At 30.5% G+C, this 24,552-nt stretch overlaps 1 protein-coding gene across 1 annotated transcript in view; it reads left to right on the forward strand.

The window, feature by feature from the left end:
• Tomosyn (syntaxin-binding protein tomosyn) overlaps positions 1-24,552 on the forward strand; it is a 769,959-nt gene that overhangs the window by 286,564 nt on the left and 458,843 nt on the right. The gene's annotated exons all lie outside the window — the stretch shown is intronic.

Here is a 24,552-nt window from a genome sequence, read left to right on the forward strand (position 1 = left end):
TTTAAAAATCATAATAGAAGAATATACACTTGGAAAAAGCCAGGCGATACTGGAAGGTATCAGATAGATTATATCATGGTTAAGCAAAGATTTAGAAATCAACTCGTTGACTGCAAAACTTACCCTGGAGCAGACATTGATAGCGACCATAATTTGGTGATAATGAAATGTAGATTGGGGTTTAAAAACCTGAAGAAAAGTTGTCAGATGAATCGGTGGAATTTAGAGAAGCTTGAGGAAGAGGAGGTAAAGAAGATTTTTGAGGAGGACATCGCAAGAGGTCTGAGTAAAAAAGATATGGTAGAAAATGTAGAAGAAGAATGGGAGAATGTTAAAAAGGAAATTCTTAAATCAGCTGAAGCAAACTTAGGCGGAATAAAGAGAACTGGTAGAAAACCTTGGGTTTCAGACGATATATTGCAGCTGATGGATGAACGTAGAAAATATAAGAATGCTAATGATGAAGAAAGTAAAAGGAACTATCGGCAATTAAGAAATGCTATAAATAGGAAATGCAAACTGGCGAAAGAAGAGTGGATTAAAGAAAAGTGTTCAGAAGTGGAAAGAGAAATGAACATTGGTAAAATTGACGGAGCATACAGGAAAGTTAAGGAAAATTTTGGGGTACATAAATTAAAATCTAATAATGTGTTAAACAAAGATGGTACACCAATATATAATACGAAAGGTAAAGTCGATAGATGGGTGGAATATATTGAAGAGTTATACGGAGGAAATGAATTAGAAAATGGTGTTATAGAGGAAGAAGAGGAAGTTGAGGAGGATGAAATGGGAGAAACAATACTGAGATCTGAATTTAAGAGAGCATTAAAAGATTTAAATGGCAGAAAGGCTCCTGGAATAGACGGAATACCTGTAGAATTACTGCGCAGTGCAGGTGAGGAAGCGATTGATAGATTATACAAACTGGTGTGTAATATTTATGAAAAAGGGGAATTTCCGTCAGACTTCAAAAAAAGTGTTATAGTTATGATACCAAAGAAAGCAGGGGCAGATAAATGTGAAGAATACAGAACAATTAGTTTACCTAGTCATGCATCAAAAATCTTAACTAGAATTTTATACAGAAGAATTGAGAGGAGAGTGGAAGAAGTGTTAGGAGAAGACCAATTTGGTTTCAGGAAAAGTATAGGGACAAGGGAAGCAATTTTAGGCCTCAGATTAATAGTAGAAGGAAGATTAAAGAAAAACAAACCAACATACTTGGCGTTTATAGACCTAGAAAAGGCTTTCGATAACGTAGATTGGAATAAAATGTTCAGCATTTTAAAAAAATTAGGGTTCAAATACAGAGATAGAAGAACAATTGCTAACATGTACAGGAACCAAACAGCAACAATAACAATTGAAGAACATAAGAAAGAAGCCCTAATAAGAAAGGGAGTCCGACAAGGATGTTCCCTATCTCCGTTACTTTTTAATCTTTACATGGAACTAGCAGTTAATGATGTTAAAGAACAATTTAGATTCGGAGTAACAGTACAAGGTGAAAAGATAAAGATGCTACGATTTGCTGATGATATAGTAATTCTAGCCGAGAGTAAAAAGGATTTAGAAGAAACAATGAACGGCATAGATGAAGTCCTACGCAAGAACTATCGCATGAAAATAAACAAGAACAAAACAAAAGTAATGAAATGTAGTAGAAATAACAAAGATGGACCACTGAATGTGAAAATAGGAGGAGAAAAGATTATGGAGGTAGAAGAATTTTGTTATTTGGGAAGTAAAATTACTAAAGATGGACGAAGCAGGAGCGATATAAAATGCCGAATAGCACAAGCTAAACGAGCCTTCAGTAAGAAATATAATTTCTTTACATCAAAAATTAATTTAAATGTCAGGAAAAGATTTTTGAAAGTGTATGTTTGGAGTGTCGCTTTATATGGAAGTGAAACTTGGACAATCGGAGTATCTGAGAAGAAAAGATTAGAAGCTTTTGAAATGTGGTGCTATAGGAGAATGTTAAAAATCAGATGGGTGGATAAAGTGACAAATGAAGAGGTATTGCGGCAAATAGATGAAGAAAGAAGCATTTGGAAGAATATAGTTAAAAGAAGAGACAGACTTATAGGCCACATACTAAGGCATCCTGGAATAGTCGCTTTAATATTGGAAGGACAGGTAGAAGGGAAAAATTGTGTAGGCAGGCCACGTTTGGAGTATGTAAAACAAATTGTTGGGGATGTGGGATGTAGAGGGTATACTGAAATGAAACGACTAGCACTAGATAGGGAATCTTGGAGAGCTGCATCAAACCAGTCAAATGACTGAAGACAAAAAAAAAAAAAAAAAAGAACAACCAAAGATTGAGAAAACAAATATTTAATTTTGAATAAACAAGAGCCAAAAAGACCAACCGGTTTAAAGAAATAGAAACAGATCCAAAACAATTAAACATTTCTAAGAATCTTTGTAAAGACAGAGATAAATTTAGAAAAACGATTCGAGAATCTAAGTTTCCAGAGAGAAAGAAATAGAAAAATATAAACCTTAATAGATGGATGGAAAAAAGGCGACAACAGAGCAAAAGAATGAAAACCTTTTGGGAAAAGAAAGAGAAGTCAAAATTATGCAAAAGTGATCCTTAGAGATTGGAACAAAAAGAAAAAAATTAAGATAATTAAAGGAAACTATATACCATGTATTTTTTTAAACAAAAATTCATGTAACTTCATTCGTTCTTTTTAATTAAAAAAAAAAAAAAAAAATTAAGTATTGTTATATTTTCAGTATTACAGCGTTACACGTATCTGATAAAAATTTAATGTTATCCGCTTGTTTTTAATAAGAACTGAATTGCAGGAAACGTTTCTAAACGAATTTGTAACTGCTTTGATGTTTTTATTTTTTTCTATTTTTAATTAGAAATTTGAGCAATTTTCTTTAACAGTTTTTTATTTATATTTATTTTTTAATCTATCAAAGGTAGATAATCCACAAATTACGATCAGAAAAATTACATAAGAATATTTTAAACCTTTCCACCCCAACTAAGATAAATTAACTTTTTGTTAAACATCCTTCATGCTTTTCTAATTAATCGGAGAATTGACTTTTGTTACAAGGAAAATTTTTTAATTATTTTATCAAGATTAACAAAAGTTCCTCGTTCCTTTTTTTTATAATAAAAAATAATTCGTCTATTAAAATGATGAAAGATGTCAATTTGAATAAAATGAGTTATCGTTCATCATTCGTAAAGAAAAATGATATTTTCAAACTCAATTTCCTTACTGTAATTCAACCAAACAATATTCATAAATTTGATTCTTTTTTGATATTGTCTACTACAGTTGAAAAAAATGTACTATTAAAATAGTTCTTGAAAGAAATACGTCGTTCTTAATTCATTTTATCCCTTTAATTTTTTAAATTTAAGAATTTTTTTATTTAAAACACAGTATAAATTTTATCAACCAAAAATATGCTAATTTTTTGTGATTAAATATAAAAACGTAGTGTGCGCATTGTTGCATATAGTTAGAAGGGTTTTGAGTTTTTCGTTAAATGTATTCAATGCTTTTTGTAATGATGTTTGTTGAACCATTAAGGTCATTGTAACTATCAACTATCTAGGTTTTTATTTTAGTCATTTAAAGCCAAAAATATTATGATTACTGAAAAAACAATCATTACATACATTAAAGTTCATTTTAAATAAAATTGTTCTTTAAAAACAGTCTATTTATTTTCAACTGTTTTGCAAAACATTTGATGTGTTTTAAAAAAAATACATTTCTACATCACGAAAATAAACTTTCTACTTTTGCATTGAACTTATATGAAAATTTATTTTAACGTAATTTGAATAATTATCAATCAATTTATACCAGTTAAGAATGAAATGATAATTATCATACTGTTACTGAGAATATTTAAATATTTTAAATCTGTTGAATAATTGGAAATGGGTGAAACATTTATTGTTAGATTTGATCCAGAAGAACAGACAGCGTAAATTAAATAAAAACATTTACGACAATTTCATTGTAAAAAAATTTATTCTGAAAACTTTATAAATATTTTTTATTTCTCTTAAACTACATACATACCTTATACTACTTCTCTATATAATCGCCACATGAATTAAAACATTTATCGTAGCGATACACCAGCTTCAATATACCCTTGTCGTATTCTTCTGCCGCCAGTCCATTTAGCTACTGATTAACAGCATTTTTAAATTCATCGTCACCCGCGAATTGCTTACCACTCAAAACTTCTTTCAATTTCCCAAACAAATGATAATCAGAAAGAGCTAACTCCGGACCGGACTATATGGTGGGAGATCGTAAATTTCCCATCCAAATGTTCTCAGTAAATCAGGTGCGGATCCGCAACATGCGGACGTGCATTATCGTGCAGCAGGATAACGCCGTCGGTCAGCCGCCCACGCCGCCGATTCCGAATGGTACGCCGTAACTTATGTAGAGTTTCGCAGTAGGCTTCTGTATTTATAGTCGTTCCACGTGATATTAAATCAATCAGCAGTATGTCAAACCGTTCCCGAAAGACTGCGGCTATCAATTTGCGACCAAATGGCTGTAGCTTGACCTTTGTCGGTCTGGTTGGTGATTGAGGAAGACACCATTCACTTGACTGCCGTTTTCTCCGTAGTGTGTAATACGAAATCCATATTGCATTGCTGATAACAATCAAATTAAGGAACTCATCACCTTTTTTTATGTAGCGCATAAAAATTCCAAGGCAGATTCCATTCGGATTTTTTTGTGACGTTCCGTTAAGACGTGTGGCACTCGACGTGCACAAAGCTTTCTCAACCTAAATGGTCATGAACAATGCGACCGAAAAACGGCTCTTAAAACATGAGAGAAAAGAAGGGTCAAGTCGAAAATCGTTGAGCGACGATCTTTTCTGATTTCATCATTGACACGTTTCAACAAGTCAAGTCCGCGGTGATTATCGAAGACCTCCCCGAACGTTCTTCATCGTGCACATTAATTCTGTTATTTCTAAACCTTTCACACTATTTTCGGACGTTTCTTTCATTCATTACATTATCATCGTACATAGAAACCAACTGCCTATGAATTTCAGCCGGTTTAATGTTTTGATGGTTTAAAAAACGTATGACTCCACGTATTTCACAGTCGGCGGCAACATCGATTTTACTATTCATTTTATAACGTGATAACTTGCACGAAATCAAAGATACTACAACGCGACAACTTACAGACAACAATGCAGTGTTAAAATTACTAGCGTGGCCATGCATGACACAAATTCGACAACCTGAAGAACAGAAATTTCCCAGCGATCTTTGCTTTAGAGATAGCCCTCGTAGAAATGTGCAGTTATTTTTTGATCTACAACCTCATTTTTTCTTGAAAAATCATATGCTTAAAAAAAAAACTGTAAATTGAAAAGTGTTTTACAATTGATTTACATAGAAAAACCATTTCTTCAGTTCAAAGTTTTATGTTAATCGTACACGACTGATGTAACTAAAAATAATATTATAGATGATACTATTATTAGGTTTACTTTTTTCATTTTAAAAATATGACTTTTACTTTCCCATCTAGGTAACGCTATATCAGAGCTATAGCTCTAGAAAAGAAAGTATTGTAATCTTTCCAATTTGGGCATATGCAGTTTTTACGGGATCTTGATGATTTGACACTTAAGGAACTCAAAAAACCGGATAGAAATTTTTCGGATGTTATTAACGAGTGTCCGGTTTTGGCCTCTAAAACACGTTATATTTCCAGAACTACTGGACCGACTTTGGCCAAATTTGGTCACAGTACTTTTATATATGGGGCAGTAATGCCGTTAAATTTTCAAATTAAAAGGTCAAGAGGGTGAGGCTTTAGAGCAAGGTCACTCTCAGTATTTCAAGATTTCACCTAATTAAGGTTTTATTTTTAGGCACATTTGCTAACAATTAAAAAATTACAATATCTGCAAAACAAACTTTTTCAAAATAGCACTCCTCCCCCAAACAGTTCTCTAAACTATGTTGCGACGTCAGCGGTAGAATTGAATAAATGAATAATTTTCAAAGTATGAAAAGGTAACTCGATTTGTCTGGGTCTCGAACTCGATCGCCTGACTGACTCGGTACTTGGTGCGTTAAGCCTCGCGGCTACACCTCTCTGCCGACCATAATTGCGAAATTTGTTCTATGTATGTTGTGAAATTAGATTAGTTCAATTAGTGCGACCGTCGCCGTTAGTACCGCCTCATCCGCGCCAATTAAGTACGTTTTGCGCTCATGCTTTAGTTAAATCATTGATAAAATATTATATTTAAACATAATAATAAATATTTTAAATTAAGTTGTTTGAGTAAGCCGTGCATCAGAAACAACCCGCAGATGTAGGACTTTTCCGGAAAAGTCCTACAACTGTTTTCCATCAAAGTCCTACAGTAACTACTCAGACTTCGCAACTGGTCTGACGGAGATCAGCTGATCCTGATCGGTCAAGAACGACTCAACCAATTTACATTAAATTTTAACATGGTTATGTAAATTTCAATCAAACTGATACAGTAGTATGGACATTTTTGAGCCTGAAAATTTTATACACAGGTATATGTGTATAAAATACATCTGGTCGAGTATGAGTATTTATCATGATTAATTTAATATTTATATTGAACACTGTTCACGCATACAACCTCGCTTTTTCAAAAAAGATTGGTGTCCAAATTTATTTTCACAATTAGTGATCATTCTTTGTTTAAAAAAATATTATTTAGGATTAGTTATGACTTTATCAACATGGAGCTCTACATACAATTACTATATTCAGTTCTGTGCAAAAAATGAAATCATTACACATTCTATCAAGCTTAGACTTTCATTCGATCACTTTCCTACTCTGATGAAGTTTCTTTTATATTTCAATATAAGATATTTTTTTCTACATACAATTCTATGCCTAAACATATTTATGTTGAGTTAATATATTTTTCAAACCATTTATGTAGTAGTCTCAACGAAAGAGATGTGATTAATAAAACGTATCACAACTTCTTTTAAAATATTATTCTTAATAGTGTTTCGTATTTTAATGAATTCATCCTGTAAAACTCGTTGTAGGATAACATTTTTTTTTTGTCTTCAGTCATTTGATTGGTTTGATGTAGCTCTTCAAGATTCCCTATCTAGTACTAGTCGTATCATTTTGGTATACCCCCTACATCCTACATCCCCAACAATTTGTTTTACATATATCAAACATTGTCTGCCTGCACAATTTTTTCCTTCTACCTGACCCTCTAATATTAAAGCGACTATTCCAGGATGCCTTAATATGTGGCCTATAAATCTGTATCTTCTTTTAACTATATTTTTCCAAATGCTTCTTTCTTCATCGATTTGCCGCAACACCTCTTCATTTGTCGCGTTATCCAGCCTGATTTTTAACATTCTCCTGTAGCACCTCATTTCAATAGCTTCTAATCCTTTCTTCTCAGGTACTCCGACCGTCCAAGTTTCACTTCCATATAAATTGACGCTCCAAACATATACATTCAAAACTCTTTTACTGACGTTTAAATTAATTTTTGATGTAAACAAATTATATTTCTTACCGAAGGCTCGTTTAGCTTGTGCTATTCGGCATTTTATATCGCTCCTGCTTCGTCCATCTTTAGTAATTCTACTTCCAAAATAACAAAATACTTCTACCTCCATAATCTTTTCTCTTTCTATTTTTACATTCAGTGGTCAATCTTCGTTATTTCTACTACATTTCATTATTTTCGTTTTGTACTTGTTTATTTGCATGCGGTAGTTCTTGCGTAGGACTTCACCCATGCCGTTCATTGTTTCTTCTAAATCCTTTTTACTCTTAGCTGTAATTACTATATCATCAGCAAATCTTTAGCATCTTTATCTTTTCACCTTGCATTGTTACTCCGTATCTAAATTGTTCTTTCACATCATTAACTGCTAGTTCTATGTAAAGATTAAAAGGTAACGGTCATAGGGAACATCCTTGTCGGACTCCTTTTCTTATTACGGTTTCTTTGTTATGTTCTTCAATTATTACTGTTGCTGTTTTGTTTCTGTAAATATTAGCTATCGTTCTTCTATTTCTGTATTTGAACTCTAATTTTGTTTTAAATGCTGAACATTTTATTCCAGTCTACGTTATCGAATGCCTTTTCTAGGTCTATAAATTTCAAGTATGTTGGTTTGTTTTTCTTTAATCTTCCTTCTAATATTAATCTGAGATCTAAAATTGCTTCCCTTGTTCTTATACGTTTCCTGAAACCAAATTGATCTTCTCCTAACTCTTCTTCCACTTTCCTCTCAATTCTTCTGTACAGAAGTGTAGTTAAGATTTTTAATGCATGACTAGTTAAGCTAATTGTTCTGTATTTTTCACATTTATCATCTCCTACTTTTTTTGGTATCATGACTATATCACTCTTTTTGAAGTTTGACGGAACTTTCCCTTTTTCGTAAATATTACACACCAGTTTGTATAATCTATCAATCGTTTCCTCACCTGCAATGCACAGCAATTCTTCAAATATTCCGTCTATTCCAGGAGCCTTTCTGCCATTCAAATCTTTTAATGCTCTCTTAAATTCACATCTCAGTATTGTCTCTCCCCTTTCATCCTCTTCGCCTTCCTCTTCGTCCTCTATAACACCATTTTCTAATTCATTTCCTCCGTATAACTCTTCAATATATTCCACCCACCTATCGACTTTCCCTTTCGTATTATAAAAACAATATGTCTCGTATTGAAATGGGATCCCTATAGGAAAAAATGTAGTCGACCATGTTAACCGACATCTTTACTCCATTTATTTTCAGTCGAAAACACACGGGACTTTGGACTATACTTGAAAAATCATCATGAAAAATACTTGACGGGATGTTTTTGATTTCATCTTTAATACATAAAGATGAAATATTCAATTGAGTTTCATATAGAGTTATTATCTTATATTGAAATGAAAATGAAACCTTATGTAGTAGGTAAATTATCGAATGAAAGTTTAATCCATAAAGTAGTGAGGACCATAGTCATTATCTATCATCAGATTAATCAAATTTACCGTAACATATATATATATATATATATATATATATATATATATATATTTATAAATTTAATAAAAGAATAATATACAATTTTAAAAAATAAAGTTCCATTTGCCAACAATTTTAAAAGTATGAAACCGAGTACTTTTGGAGCCGTTACTCAATCATCAGGGATTTCCCAAAAGATGTTAATTCAATCTGTCTTGTAAAAAATATGGGGTCCCATAGAATAAATGGAATCGACCAAGTAACCCAAATCGTTACTCGATTTCTATTAATAGTTGCAAACATCTTACAAACATGACGTTGCGGTCTTATTGACGTACAATTTAATTTTATTGCTTGGCGACCGACTATTATGAACGTAATAATTTTAAGTTAAATACAATTGTACATTTGAATTTGAATTAATATCTTTTGGGAGATCCCTGATGATGGAGTAACGGCTCCGAAAGTATTCGGATATATACTTTTAAAATTGTTGGTAAGTGGAAATTTTTTTATACAATTGTATTAATACCAACGGTGTCAAATGCTTAGTAATTTATATACAGTTATTCTTGAACTAAAAAGTATTGTTTTTCTTTTGATCTTAAAAAAATCAAAATTTAGCATACATTTTTATTCTATAACATTAAAAATTCTTAAATAAAATTTTTGTTTATTTTTTTATACAGAAAAACAGAAAATGATTTTACAATTAATTTTTTTTTTTTTAGTTTTTATTTAATAACAAGTGAACCAATTTTATTAAAACCAATTAAATTTTTAAGTCACTTGAATTGTGTTTTGAATGAAGTTATATACTTTTTTATCTTATTTAATAACGATCATACAAAAATTATTTATTACAAAAATAAATCGTTATGACATGAGAAATATATTGAAGTATAACATTTTTTATTGCATTAAAATGGAGAAAAGTACTATTATAATTAGGGCTGTATATCTATATCATTTAAATGTATATTTCTCTTTATAAATTAAAAGTCTATATTTCACTTCATTTGTTACATTTTACAATATAAATTTAATTTATTATTCATAACTTGTTGAATTATATTCATATTCACGTATAAAATTGTATTCATATAGCCTATTAATCCAGATGTTTCTGTATAATAGGTCCTTCTCTCTTTACCTCCCTCTAATTCTCTCTCTGTCTTTCTTAGCCTTGATCTTTGTACATTTGCTGCTTGCCACTTATATCTCGTTTTCATATCTAGGCTGAAATTTGAATTTAAATTTCTATTATTATGCTGATGAACTGTTCTAAGCCTCTCTTCTGCACCCTTGTCGTGACATTTTTTTCACTCTGTATCCGTTTGGTTTGTATCTTTTTCACTTAGGTAAAAATATACTGAATTATAAATTTTGTTTCATCAACAACCGTGAACTATTTTTTGTATTCGAATTTTTGTTCTTATCGTACCCAATTATTTATAATGTCAAAAACTATTGTACCAAGATGATTATTTATATCTCTTAATTAAATTAAAATTTAGTGAATTTAAATTCAAATGATGAAATACTAAAACTTATAAATTACTAGCAGTAAATTCGGCTTCACTTGAAATATTTTTCATTCTCTAAAAGAAAGGATGCATCTTATTCAAAGAATTCTAACGAAACATAAGTTTAAAACGTAATAACTGTTAATAATCTTACTAATGAATTTCTTACTGTAGATGTTCAAATCCGAGATCAATTTATCGTAAACGTTTTGACTGATTTATCTGCTCTAAAATCTGTAGTATTGTCACAAACCGAACGATGAATCGTACGTACTGTTTGAACATATGAAAATTGCATCAGTGCCTTGCCATCAAATTAACAAACTCGGCACGTGCACACCATCACGACTGCAGCGTTGCAGTCAATATTTAAAAAAGCTGTCAACACAGTTGTAGGACTTTCCCGTCACGCGACTTTTTTCTGATGTACGGCTTACACAGACATACACACGAAACTTAATTTAAAGTATTCATCATTTTATTTAAAATGTATTATTTTTTTGTTTAATTAATTCAATGATTCTAATTAAAGCGCGCGCGCTTACCGCATTTCATTCCCGCGGGTGTGGCGGTAGCTAGCGGCTACTTTAAATACTTTTTTACACTTTAATTATTATTCATTTATTTAATTTTACCGCTCATATGTGACGTCACAACTTTGCAGACGACTACAGCACCTGTACGTCAGTGTTACATTAGGCTCCTTGTGGTGAGAGGGAGTACTATTCCTCAGTATATCCACTGTGCCATTAGTTTATTTAAACCATTTTTCGGGATGGGAGTGCAATTTAGCAAAAATTTATTTTTTGGAAATATTATTTTTTAATTAGTAAATGTGCTTAAGAAAAATAAGACCTTAATTAGGCTAAATCTAAGGATACTGAGTGTATTCTCGCTCTACAGCCTCATCCCCTAGACCTTTTAAGTTGAAAATTTAACGGTATCAATGCTCCATATATAGAAGTAATCTGATCAAGTTTGACCGATTTCCTTCATAATTTGTAAACAGGGGGAATTACCTTCTGGGGGGGGGGGGGAATACGAATTCGGGGCTATTAATTTTTTTATAAAAATTAGAAAAGAGTGGTATTTTGTCTGAAGTAATATTATAGATTAGATTTTGTTTCATCTCCATTTTTTTATATCAGTATGCTTTTAAATTACAATAAAAAATGTTGCCTATCCACTCCAATGGTCTGTGGTAATAAATTAAAGAATAAAAATTTATTTTAAATTTAAATCTGTTTGTTAATCAATTAGTCGATGTGTTTATTATTATTAACTTATTTTTATTAATTTACTATTATTAATAATTTTTATTACATTTGGTGATGGATTTAAAAACAGGCAAAAAATTATCAACTTGCATTACGGTGGGCAAGCGTACTGCCGGGTTAATTGTATCCAATAACTCGATTGTTTAACAACGGATTTTTACAAATATGTTGTCCTTTTGTTAAAATTAAAATGGTTAATAAATTTTGTAAAAGGAAAAATTTAAACAAATAAATAATTACACAGATATTGAAGATTAAAAAATTAAGAGGGCTGCCATTTTCAAAGTTTTGAACGGGACGTGTTTTTACAAAGTTTTTTATTTTGTAGAACAAGACACTAGTCTTAGATATGCCAAATTTAATGTAACCCGTTCTTGGTAACCCGTTCCCATGAAATATATTTTTTTTGTTGAAAATCACAAAATGGCATCCAGAATGAAAACAAATCAAATTAGGACATGTCAATATAAACTTTTTGCACATTTTGGTGTCCTGAATCAGTTTCTTAAGTTCGGCGAATAGTCCCGGAATACCCGTATATAATTAACATCAAGCAAGAAATAACACTTTCAATAATTCTACAGCAACGAAATAACAATATAACTAAAAAACTGTGGTGATCGAGGGTTTCTGTTTTATGTAATACGATGTAGAGTATTTGAATCGAAATGATTTTATAAAAAGAATATATAATTATACTTAACATCCTTATCATGTCATATAAGTAATAAGAATTAATTCTATTTTGATATTGATATTGCATGAAAAATATTCTACCTGGAACTTACTTTCAAGTTTTCAAAAATGATTATCTAACCTTAACTGATACTTCACATAGTTTTAGTTAAACAAAAAGGATTATTACTATCAGAGAACGGTAGGTTCATTCGTTATTTTCTTTACTGTAATTTCCGATGTATTAATTAAATGTATTTTAGGGTTTACTGTTACAAAAGCGATTTATAGTTTGGCGTTGAATTAAATATATATCGGAAAGCAATTAGTAATATATTAGCTACAGCTATAGATTATGCACATATATATATATATATATATATATATATATATATATAAAATACCCTAATATGACTTCAGGAAAATCAATCTTATTTTTAATTCAACCCATAGGAAATCCATTAATATGCCTCTTCCATTGTAACAGGGACGAATTTTCTCATCGTTTAATAAAGAGCATTAAGATACTGAATATTTATGAGACGGTTATTTTTAGGATTAAATTAAAATGTTACTTATTCAATATTCATTGTAAGGATTAAGCCAAAGAATATGTTTTAAATATATTACAACTATTGTGTTCATTACGTTTTTGTTAGTAACAAAAATATCCATTTATTTAAAATTTTTAATTTTCCTTATCAATTCCACAGTCTGTTCTCGCTGTGTTATTACTGACTTTTTACCGACTATTCAAAGAAAATTACAGCACTACTTTCGGTTGCATGGTAAGATTAAAGGGTGAAATTGAATTTTTTTAACATTTTGGTATGAGGAGTACGAAAATACCATTCACTAAAAATGTAATTTTCTTATATATATATGCCTATGTATAAAATTGGTGGCTCGAAAATCTCCAAAACTACTACTATATCAATTTTATTAAAATTAACGAGAAAGACCGCTGGGAAATTTCTCTCTTAAGTTTGACGAACCTGTGTCGTTCATGGCCACGCTAGTAATGTATACGCTGCATTGTTGTCTGTAAGTTGTCGCGTTGCAGTATCTTTCATTACGTATGAGCTACTACGTTATAAAATGAACAGGAAAATCGATGTTGCCGCCGACTGTGAAATACTGGGAATCATACGTCTTTTAAACCATCAAAACGTTAAGCCGGTTGAAATTCGTAGGCAGTTGGTTGCTGTGTGCGGTGATAATGTAACGAATAAAAGAAACGTCCGAAAATGGTGTGTAAGTTTTAGAAATAACAGAATTAATGTGCATGATGAAGAACGTTCGGCGAGGCCCTCGATAATCACCGAGGACTTGCTGAAACGCATCGATGATGAAATCAGAAAAGATCGTCGCTCAATTATTTCCTACCTGGCCTTTGATGTTTCAACAGCTGTTATCGGTCGCATTGATTTACTTTTTGCACCAGATTTATAGCATTGTTAGAATCAAGACGTTTTCTATCAGTTCCTCCTTTTTGGATTGGTTTTTAATTATGTTTTTTTGGGAATTTTCCCTATAAGAATACTTTTTTTTTGTTTACAAACGTTTGAATGGTTTGATGTATTTCTTCATTCCTTTGAATTATATATATCTTAGTTTCTAAAAACAGCTTATATCAAATGTCCTTACTTATCTATTGTTCTGGTATTTCTTCCTCTATATCTTCCTTTAGAAACAAATTTAATCATCGTGGGTTAATATTACAACATCTATATTAATGTTATTATCGCTAATTTCACCTAAGTTTATTTTAATATTTTATTTCTAATTTCGTTATTGTCTTTATTTCACTTTTACTATATACCAAACAATATTTCTAATTCTTAAGTACATTTGAACCGGATAATGTGATAGAAGCAATTATGCATTGCCCTAGAAGCTGGAATCTAATTTGTAGGATGGTGGGCAACATTTTGAAAAAGAAGGCGGTGGAGGAAGTTGAAGAGGAAGAGGATGGTACCTAGTGTGGTAGTCTAGGGTTTAGCTGGATAGCCCCGTTCATGAGGAGTGCGATGCTGAGGTGTCGCACTTCCGATGAGTGAACAGGGACTCCTGGGATGAGTAGGAAGGGGAAAATGTAAAGACGGAGTCCCGATCGGAGGTCCCCTGTTTGGGGTACCTCTGATTTGAGGAAGGCAAATAAAGACCGAGACCCGGTTGGAAGGCCCCTTATTTGAGGCAGGCAATTGAGAGGACCTAGTCCCGGCTGACCGGGTTGTACCCCATGCCACGGACGGTTCGGCATGTCGCCCGGAAGGTTAGAGGCAGAGGCACCCCTAGGACCGAGTGTGCTTCCGCGGCGGGTCCGGGCCTAGGTGGATGGGATCAAAAAAAAAGTACATTTGAAACTAGCAGATTTTGCTTAAAAGTAAAAGGCTTGTAAAAGACTTATTCCTTCATATATTCATTGTATTCAATGTATCTATTCATTGGTTCATCTATCTTTTATAATTTTATCTTCTAAATAACAAAACTCTGATTTTTTTCTTACGTTCTTCTATCTTGGTATTTAACTCCTCATTATTTCCCTTTTCTGCCACTACCTACATTTTAGTTTTGTTAATTTCACAATTTTAATTTCACTCATTCCTCTCCTTATTTTCCTGTTTAGTCTCCGGAACCACCGTATGGTATTACTTCGGAGGATGAATGAGGATGATGTTTATGAATGTAAGTGAAGTGTAGTCTTGTACAGTCTTAGGTCGACCATTCCTGAAATGTGTGGTTAATTGAAACCCAACCACCGAAGAACACCGGTATCCGCAATATAATATTCAAATCCGTGTAAAAGTGCCTTTACTAACATTTCAACCTTAGAATTCTCGACTTCGAAATCTGCTGATTTGCGATGACTAGTTTACCACTAGACCAACCCTGTGGGTTTCTTACTCATTCCTAGTTTCAGCTAAGATTACTTAATTAGCGGACTTTAGAAGTATTATTTTTTCCCTCGTTGGGTATTCCGCTACCAAATTTAAAAAAAAAATCCCTTTGATGTTTCTTTTATGTATCAATTTAAAAGCGAAAAGAATGGATTACATTCTTGTCTCACTTTTTTCTATTCTGCAGTTTATCTTCTTTTTTTTTTATTAACTTATTGGCGGTAAGTGATTGTTGTTCAAATTATGAATGACATTTCTACCTTTATATTTCCTTTCAATTTTTCTTAAAATTTTAAACATTATATTCTATTAAATAATTTTTTTTCTTAAACATTGTTTTATTCTATATAATGAAATGTCTTTTTTAAAGAACAATCTTCCCAAGTAAATACTGGTATTTTTTTTTTATCCACCTCTCCTTCCAAAATAAACCTAAGGGCTTAAAGATGTCTCTCAAAATCCTCTACTTATTTTGTAAAAACAAACTGTTCTTCAGCTAGCACACTTTCTATTAACTTTTTTATAAATTACTTTTTTACTACTTTGGTAGCAGGAGATGTTGATTTATTTATTTTTTTATTTATTATCTTTATATACGCAGATCTTTACCAAATCAATCGTAAAAAAATCATCAGTTATTTTTCCTTCTTTCAGCAGTTCATGAGATAATATTTTTCTTCTTCACAGATATTCTATCGATTTCTTCTACCTGTTAGCAGTATCTTTCTCTTTATTAATAGTATTCTATTTGATCTTTTGATAATATTCCACTGTGTCTTAATTTTCGCTTATTTTTCTGTATAGTACACATATATTTTTTTGTAATCAACGGATTTTAATTTGTTAACTGAAAAGGTAATTTCCTTCCGACTCTTTTTATTGGACTTTCAAAATTTGGATTTCGAATTCAGGTAGAGTCCCAAAACGTAGTTAAGAATATCTTCAGTTTTTTTATGTCTCATCTGAAAGTTGATTAAAATAGTGGTAAATAATAAAAAGTCAGTCGTCAGGTTTTTCGGAATTTTATTATTTTGACTTACTTTTCTTAAAGATCATGAAAAATTTGAATAGTAATGTTGCCTGCTACTTTTCGGAAAGTTGGTCAAAATGGTAGTCAGATTAAACACATTTATGTATATATATATATATATATGAAGTTCTAACAAGTAGAACTGGTATATTGATTAATTAGTAGTATACAAACCTAACCAAAGTTGGTTCTGGCAACGCAAGCTTTGGTATTAACATCTGATTTTTTTTCTCTAGTTAGTAGAAAAATCTCTCCTTCATCCAGTATTTCTTTACTATTTCACACTTCTTAATTTCGCTTTTATAATCTGTGGATACAATGTTTGGCCGTTATCATATTTTACGATTTAATGTTGTTCTTTTGGGGGGGAGGGGGTTGTTGTTAATCCATTATTATTTATTTACTTGTTTTTATCTTAGTGTTTTTGAAATTATCTTTTTTCTACGTAAGTCTTCTGAAGTCTTAATAATTTTCTATTTAAAGTAATTTATCCATTTATTTTCTTCTGACTTTCTTTTAAAGTAGTTTACAGGATTTCATGTTTTTCTTATTACTTTCCCGTCTAGGTAGCGCTACAGCAGAGCTATAGCTGTAGAAGGAAAAGTATTGTAACCGGTCCAATTTGGGCATATGCAATTTTCAATGGATCTTGACGTATTGACACGTAAGAAACCCAGAAAACACAAAACCGGATGGTAAGTTTCCGGATGTTCGTATATACATGTTTTGGCCTCTAAATTACCTTATATTTCCAAGACTGCGAGACCGATTTTGACCAAACTTGGTCAGGTTAGTTCTATATATGAAGCATTAATGCCATTAAATTTTCAACTTAAAGGTCAAGGAGGTGAGGCTGTAGTGCAAGGTCATCCTCAATATCTCAAGATTTTGCCTAATTAAGGTCTTATTTTTCTTAGGCGTATTTGTTATCAATTAAAAAAGTAGTATTTGCAAAAATTATTTTTATCAAAATCGCATCCCCACCCCTAAAAATGCTCTAAATAAACTAGTGGCTAAGTTGGTATACTGCGTCAATAGTACCCCCTTTCACCACAAGGAACGCTAGTGCACCACTGACGTACAGATGCTGTAGTCGTCTGCTATGTTGTGACGTCACAGATGAGAGGTAAAATTAAATAAATGAATAATGTTTAAAGTGTAAAATGTATTTAAAGTGGCCATACCTGCGCGAATGAAATACGATATGCGCGCGTGCATTAGTTAGAGTTATTATTGAATTAAATAAACAAAAAAATATAATATTTAAATAAAATGTGTGAATATTTTACATCAAGTTGTGTGTTTAAGCCGTACACCAGAAAAAAGCCACGTTAAGGGAAAGTCCTACAACTGTGTTGTCAGCTTTTTTTAATGCGGTAAAACATTGACGATGCGTAAATGAAAGGTATAAATGATGTATGTAATTCATATAACTTTAATCAAGTATGTAATTAAATTTTAGTGGTTAGGGAATTTATTTTACTATCTGAAACATTAGCGTTTCATTAACATTTCGAGAAAATGGATTGATGTTGTTAACTAATTCATATAAAATTTTCTTCTTGAAACGGTTAGTTTATATATTTACCTTGGTCGTATTTACGACTGTGTTTCTGTTTTGAAATTGGATCAAACCGATATAAAGTTAAACTTTAATTAACGTTTTAGAAAGTCGGGTTGGTTGTTACAGAAGGGAAGGGTTGCAGCTCTAACGCCTGAACAGATTAAACATGCAAATATTGGGCGCGTTTGTGTATATAGATAATCATCGTCTCTTTCTCCTGTCTCCGATTCACTCTCTTTTGCCCTCTTGGGGGTCTGAAATATTTGCATTGATGACACAGTTTATGTATGTTTGTTACAAAGTCCTTCCTCCTACCAATCTCTATTGCTTCTACTATCCCGTCATCCGCTCTCGAATCGTGTCATTTATGCCCATTTGATATTCGAGCTAATGGTTATCTCTGATCGTTTGATGACATATGGTTAACACGCTTGACATTGTTTTAATATTTCCAATTATTCAATGTATTACTAAATAATTTTTAGGGCAATTGTAAAAGTAAAATGTATGCCTTCTTTTAAATACAAAAATTTAATTCAGTATTTTTTTTTATATTTAAACAAAGAAATTTTTTTATAAATTTAACATATATATTACAGTTATGGATTGTTAAATTAAATTTTAATATTAATTATAGCCTCTATGATATTTCATTGAAAGATAGTGCTGTAAGCCTTTTGGAGCCATCAGTACAAAATAATTCTCAAAATTCTATCCAAATTATAAACTTTAAATACTTATTAAAAAATCATATTAGTATTGAAATTTGTACAGTTTACGTTTACTAGTATTTTAAAAAATAAATACAGAAACATTATTCATTTCCATTGAAAAATTATTTTTTCATTACTTTCTCTCAATTCATATGTAATTTATATTTATTAAATTATTTTCATTCTGCATTCCCACATCTTATTTTTTGTATTTCCAATTTGGAACTTCTAAAATAGAAGTAAATTTTGGGATTTTCAATAGAAATATATTAAAATTTAATCATTCTATGTTTTCTCTTTAAAATCATGATCCAAAAAAAAATTTTAATTTCCTTTGAAACAGGCTCATGGAGTGTAACAGGACCAGTATAGCGGATCAGGGTAACGGATTTATTTCAATTAACAAGAAAGAAAGAGAAAAAAATAATGAAAAGAAGAATCTAGAAGGAATTAAAATGAATTCTTTTCTTAGAGTAACGGATCCTTTTAACAATTTATTCTTTGAATTACAAACAATGATACCTCCAAAAGTTCCTGTTCGAATAAGAATTTATAGAAAATCTTAAGGGCGCAGACTATGAAAATTATTAAACTTAAACAATTAAAGGGACGACAAACCGGGTTTTGGTTCTGCAGACTAAATAAATAATACAGGGAATAACTATATATTCCCTGATATAAATAATATCATATATATTATATTTATATATATAAAATATATATATATTTAATTATATACATATTTATATATATTATATTTATTCCCTGATATAAATAATATCAGGGAATAAGGGACAGAAAGAGTAGTAGTCTTGCGAGGCCGTGTTCGGCGCAGTCGTGGTAATAGCGATATCAGTAAGGGTGATTGGAGAGTACGTCATGAGTATTCCAATTTGATCAGCAATTGAATACAAGAAATTGTTCGGTGAGTTATTAGTAAATAAGAATGAAAGTGACAGTTTTCTATTCATTCGAAAGTGTTGGGTAGTTCTTTTGTAAACAGCAAACGCAATAATACTTGCGGTAGGTGAATGGTATGAACTATAGACTTTTGTCGTACGTTTGTATGTATGTATGTGTATATGTATCTCAAAAACGATTTGCCTTAGGATGTTGAAATTTTTGATTTAGGACTGTTGTAACATTTAGTCGTGCACCTCCCTTTTAAATTGCGATCGAAATTAAAATTTTAATTTTAATTAATGAAATATTTGGATTTTATAGGGAAGACATCGGTTCGAATCAGAGTTCATCCCCTTTTGTGTTTTTTTTTTACCTTTTATTATTTTTTTTAATTATAACATATTAATTAAATAATTATTAACCCGTGATTGTAAAATAAAATTACAATAAATTTTCTTCATTATTATATTCATTATACAATAAATTATTCATTATAACAATTAAAAAAACATGAAAGAATCAAAATTTATTAGTGAAATAAAATTTTATGTACTTTTAAAAATGTAAATGGAATTTTATAGGCATTGCATATGGGTATATGTAATAAATTTGGTGAAACATCTGATTATTTTATATTAATTTAAATTTACTTTAGAATCGTATTATTTTTGGATTTTCTTAGCAAATTCTTAAAAACATTTAATTTTATTTAAAAGAAAAATCATTTTATTTAATTATCTGACAGAAAAATAAAATACATTTTTGAATTGTATTCAATTTAAAATGATTGTTGAAAATTTCTTTCACTTTTGCGTAATGTGCACAACATTTCTGGTGTGTATTTCAGATCTCTGGTGTGTCGTATAAATAAAAGCTAATAATAATTAAACTATTCCGTTTAGTGAACTCCTGTGTACTGATTACAAATATTAATTTTAATCTTACGGTGTAGAATAATCAGTTTTTATTATTGGATTATTTGATTAAATATTTATTTAAAGTATAATCAAGGGACTTTTACTCATTTAACATTTCAGTAAAGATTGTTGAATTAATAATTGCATAGATATTTGATGTTAATAAAAACGAATATTTTAGCAATTGTGTAACTGTTCATTTTTATTAAAGAATTAAAGGATCGTATCTCACTTTCAAATGAAAAACGTTTAATGATGTGCAGCAAAAATGTGTATATGTAATATAATATACGTACAAGGAAGTCATGTGGTGTCCACATCAGATTTTTTTTTTCATAAGGAAATTAATGGTTAAATTTGCAACGTGGAAAAGAAAGAAGCCATCTCCAAAGGAACGTTAGGTGAAAAAGAATTCATTATGAATTTATGAGTATTCGGATAGTTACAGCGTGGTTTGAATTTAAATTATTTATTCAAATTACCTTTTAATAGAAGTAATTTAGCAGCAAAGTTATAATCTTTTCTGTAAATTATAAATTAGATTGTGAGTAAAATATTTAGCATGTCGTCTTTTTAGAAGTTACGAATAAAATATATATTTAGGTTACACGTGGGTGACTTTTTTAAAAAAAATTGATTGTTCCGAACATAAAGAAACGGATGAATGGTGGAAATGTAACTTACATTATGTACTCTTGAATATTTTGAATAAAGAAGGGTTGCATACAGATATATATTTTTTGTTTGTGTGCGGGTCTGATGCGTAAAAAAAAACTGTAGGTTAGTTGTTCTAGAGTATTGCATTTTTGTTGACCTACATTCGTAAGTCACGTTCACTGTAAGATGTATGCTGTCTGTTTTTACTTCTGTAAAACACAATACTAGTACTACTATTATTATACCGTCGGTTTTGCCCACCCTCTTTTCCGTCTTAAAATGAAGATATCGATACCGAAATGAATGGAAGAAGGTCGATTGTAAACCTTTAGTTTATATTTTGCTCGGTGCATTCTTCTTTCTTAAACAAGAAAAATTTGTATGCTTGTTTACTATATCAATGAAAATCAATGAATATAACTATATTCATTGATTTTCCTTTTTTTACAATGTTTAGTTAAATCTGCACTTTTAGATTCCGTATTATTATTCTGAAACTAATACGTTGATTATTTTTTTTTAAATTCGTTGTTCTTATTTGCTTTTTTTATAATTACTTCAAATATCACATTACTATTACGGATACATGCATTTTATACCGAAATTTAAGAAATTAATCTGTTCTAACTTATACTTCATGCACTATGTCTGCCATTGAATTTGAATAGTAGCAATTTAATTCCTAAGAACATTAAAATCGTAGATTGGCTTATTTTATTTCCTAATCTGTTAACATATCCAATCAATGTCATTATTGAAATACATCTTAATGAAAAACATTATAAAATTGTACGGATTTTAACCAACAAAAATTAATCTTCGCGTTAAATTCTAGAAAAAAAAAAATTAAAATTATATTAACTACCTAAACTAGTTTTTTTTTGAACGGAGAGTTTTCGGTTATTGGTATTTTTCCAGGTAATAACAATTTCAATATTGAACGGTTATTTGTAAAAAAAATATATAATCACCAACATATTAGTAAAAAACTGCACGTTTCATTTGATACCTGCTTAAGAAAATATAGGCGGTGTTCTGGGACCGCGGACTTCAAGTACAGATTCCGAACATCAATATGAGCAAAAACGTTCATATCGACTTAAGGTCCTATATTTCTTTGTTTCTCTTCTGGACGTCATTTTGTTATTTTCAACAAAAAAAATTATTTCTCAAGAACAGGTAAACCTACTTTAATTAAATTTGACAAATTTAAGACTAGTGTCTTTCTATAAAATAAAAAATTACGAAAACATTACCTTCAAAACTTTGAAAATAGCGGACATTATAATTTGTTTAATCTTCAATATCTTTGTAATTATTTATTTGATCAAATTTTTACTTATTACAAAATTCAATGAGTATTGTATTTTGAAGAAAATGATGTAAAAATCATTTGTAAAGATCGGTTAACAAACAATCGAGTTAATGCAAACAATTAACCCGGCAGTATGGTTGCTCTGTGATTCTGCTGTCTGTTTTTATTTGCTCCACTAAATGTAATAAAAATTATTAATAATAATAATAATAGTAAATTAATAAAGTTATTAATCAGTTACTGATATGAAATCAAAAGTAATTATAATACGCACTTTCATCCTTTTTCCTGTTTAGCCTCCGGGAATCATCGTCAGATATTACTTCAGAGGATGATATGTATGAGTGTAAGTGAACTGTGTAGTCTTATACAGTCTCAGGTCGACCTTTTCTGAGAAGTGGGGTTAACTGAAACCCGACCGCCAAAGAACACCGGTATCCACGATCTAGTATTCAAATCCGTGAAACAGTAACCGACTGCCTTTACTAGGACTTAAGCGTTGGAACTCTCGACTTCGAAATCAGCAGCTGATTTGCGAAGACCCGTTCACCACTCTACCAACCCGGCGGGTTAATTAGAATACGCACTACGATTTCTTTACGTTATTCTCTTATATTAATATATTAATTCCAAATATCTAGTACAATCATAAGTACAAATATTTCACCCTAATTTGGAAATCCTCGCTTATCACGCGCACCCGTATAATTTCATGTTGATTTTTAAGAAAAAAGGTGCGCGTTGTACGCCAGTAAATATAATTATAAGTACCCGTTATTAAAGTGAAGAAAAACTTTTGTAATCGTGCTCTGTTATTTTTTTTAACAAGAGTGTACATTAGTGACGATCGAAACGCAGAGCGGTTGAGTACTAATATTATAATGATCGGGTTGCCCGTTAATTAGCCCCAGATAAGCCTACTCTGTGTTTGGGGATGAAACTTTGTTACTTTAAAGAGATTTAATCTACTTAAAATAAGATCATTCTTTAAAACAAAAATGCAAAATAAAAATTGAAAAACGAAATAAACGTAAATGTTTTTTATAAAAACACAAAAGAAATAAACTTAATTATAGGATTATAGAAAACTAACAAAAATTGTCCTTTTAAGATTATATTTCATATCTAAAATATAACAAAAATGAGAATATAACTGTACGAATTAACAAAGTAAAGTATAAACAAAAAAATAAAGTAAAATAAAATGATTATCAAATAATTCTAGAAAACGGTTAAAATATATTATAATATTAATAAACTATACGTTAAACAGAAACAGGATTGTTTAGATGTGGCGTAGATGAAAACGCTTTCAAGTTAAGGAATTAATAATAATATGATGGTCTATAAAACATTTCATAGCCTGCTTGTACGATCGAAACAACTAATCCACTATATTTCTCTCTAATAACCTTATACATTTAAGTTGTTTGGAAAATGTTAATACAAATACTCAAATGTATTAAATAGGAAACTCTTTCAGAAACGATTTATTGATGTATTTTCATATAACCTGGTCTTCAAACAAGACATTAACTTATAATTTTATTACAACCCTTTAGGCAGCTTATCCTGGTGATAGTCTCTGAAAAAAAATTACTGAATAAATATTTCTTCCAGAACCTCTATAATATTTAATATGAGGCTGAAAATTCTTAACCTTTGAGAGACAGTGTATTATTAAACTTTCTTAAACTGTATCATCCTAATGTACTAATATTTTATATAATTATTGTTAAAATACGACTGCTGAAATAAACATGAATCTGCAATAATCGAAATAAATAAAAAACAATCTTTTTTTTGTGTGTACCCTGATAACTCAAAAATTACTTAACCGATTTTGATGAAAATTTCACCATTTATTATTATTTTTCCAGGGAAAGTTTAAACCTCTAGCCCTCTTGCGGGTGAAATTGTGAATTAAAGAAAGAAAAAATGAATCATTTTACTTCATTATTATATTTCTGTCACCATGGCAACTGAAATAAGTTATGAATTTTTCGTCTCAAAATGTGCGTGTAATTTAATT

This window comes from Lycorma delicatula, chromosome 7, assembly GCF_047948215.1.
Source record: "Lycorma delicatula isolate Av1 chromosome 7, ASM4794821v1, whole genome shotgun sequence".
NCBI classification, from domain to species: Eukaryota; Metazoa; Arthropoda; class Insecta; order Hemiptera; family Fulgoridae; genus Lycorma; species Lycorma delicatula.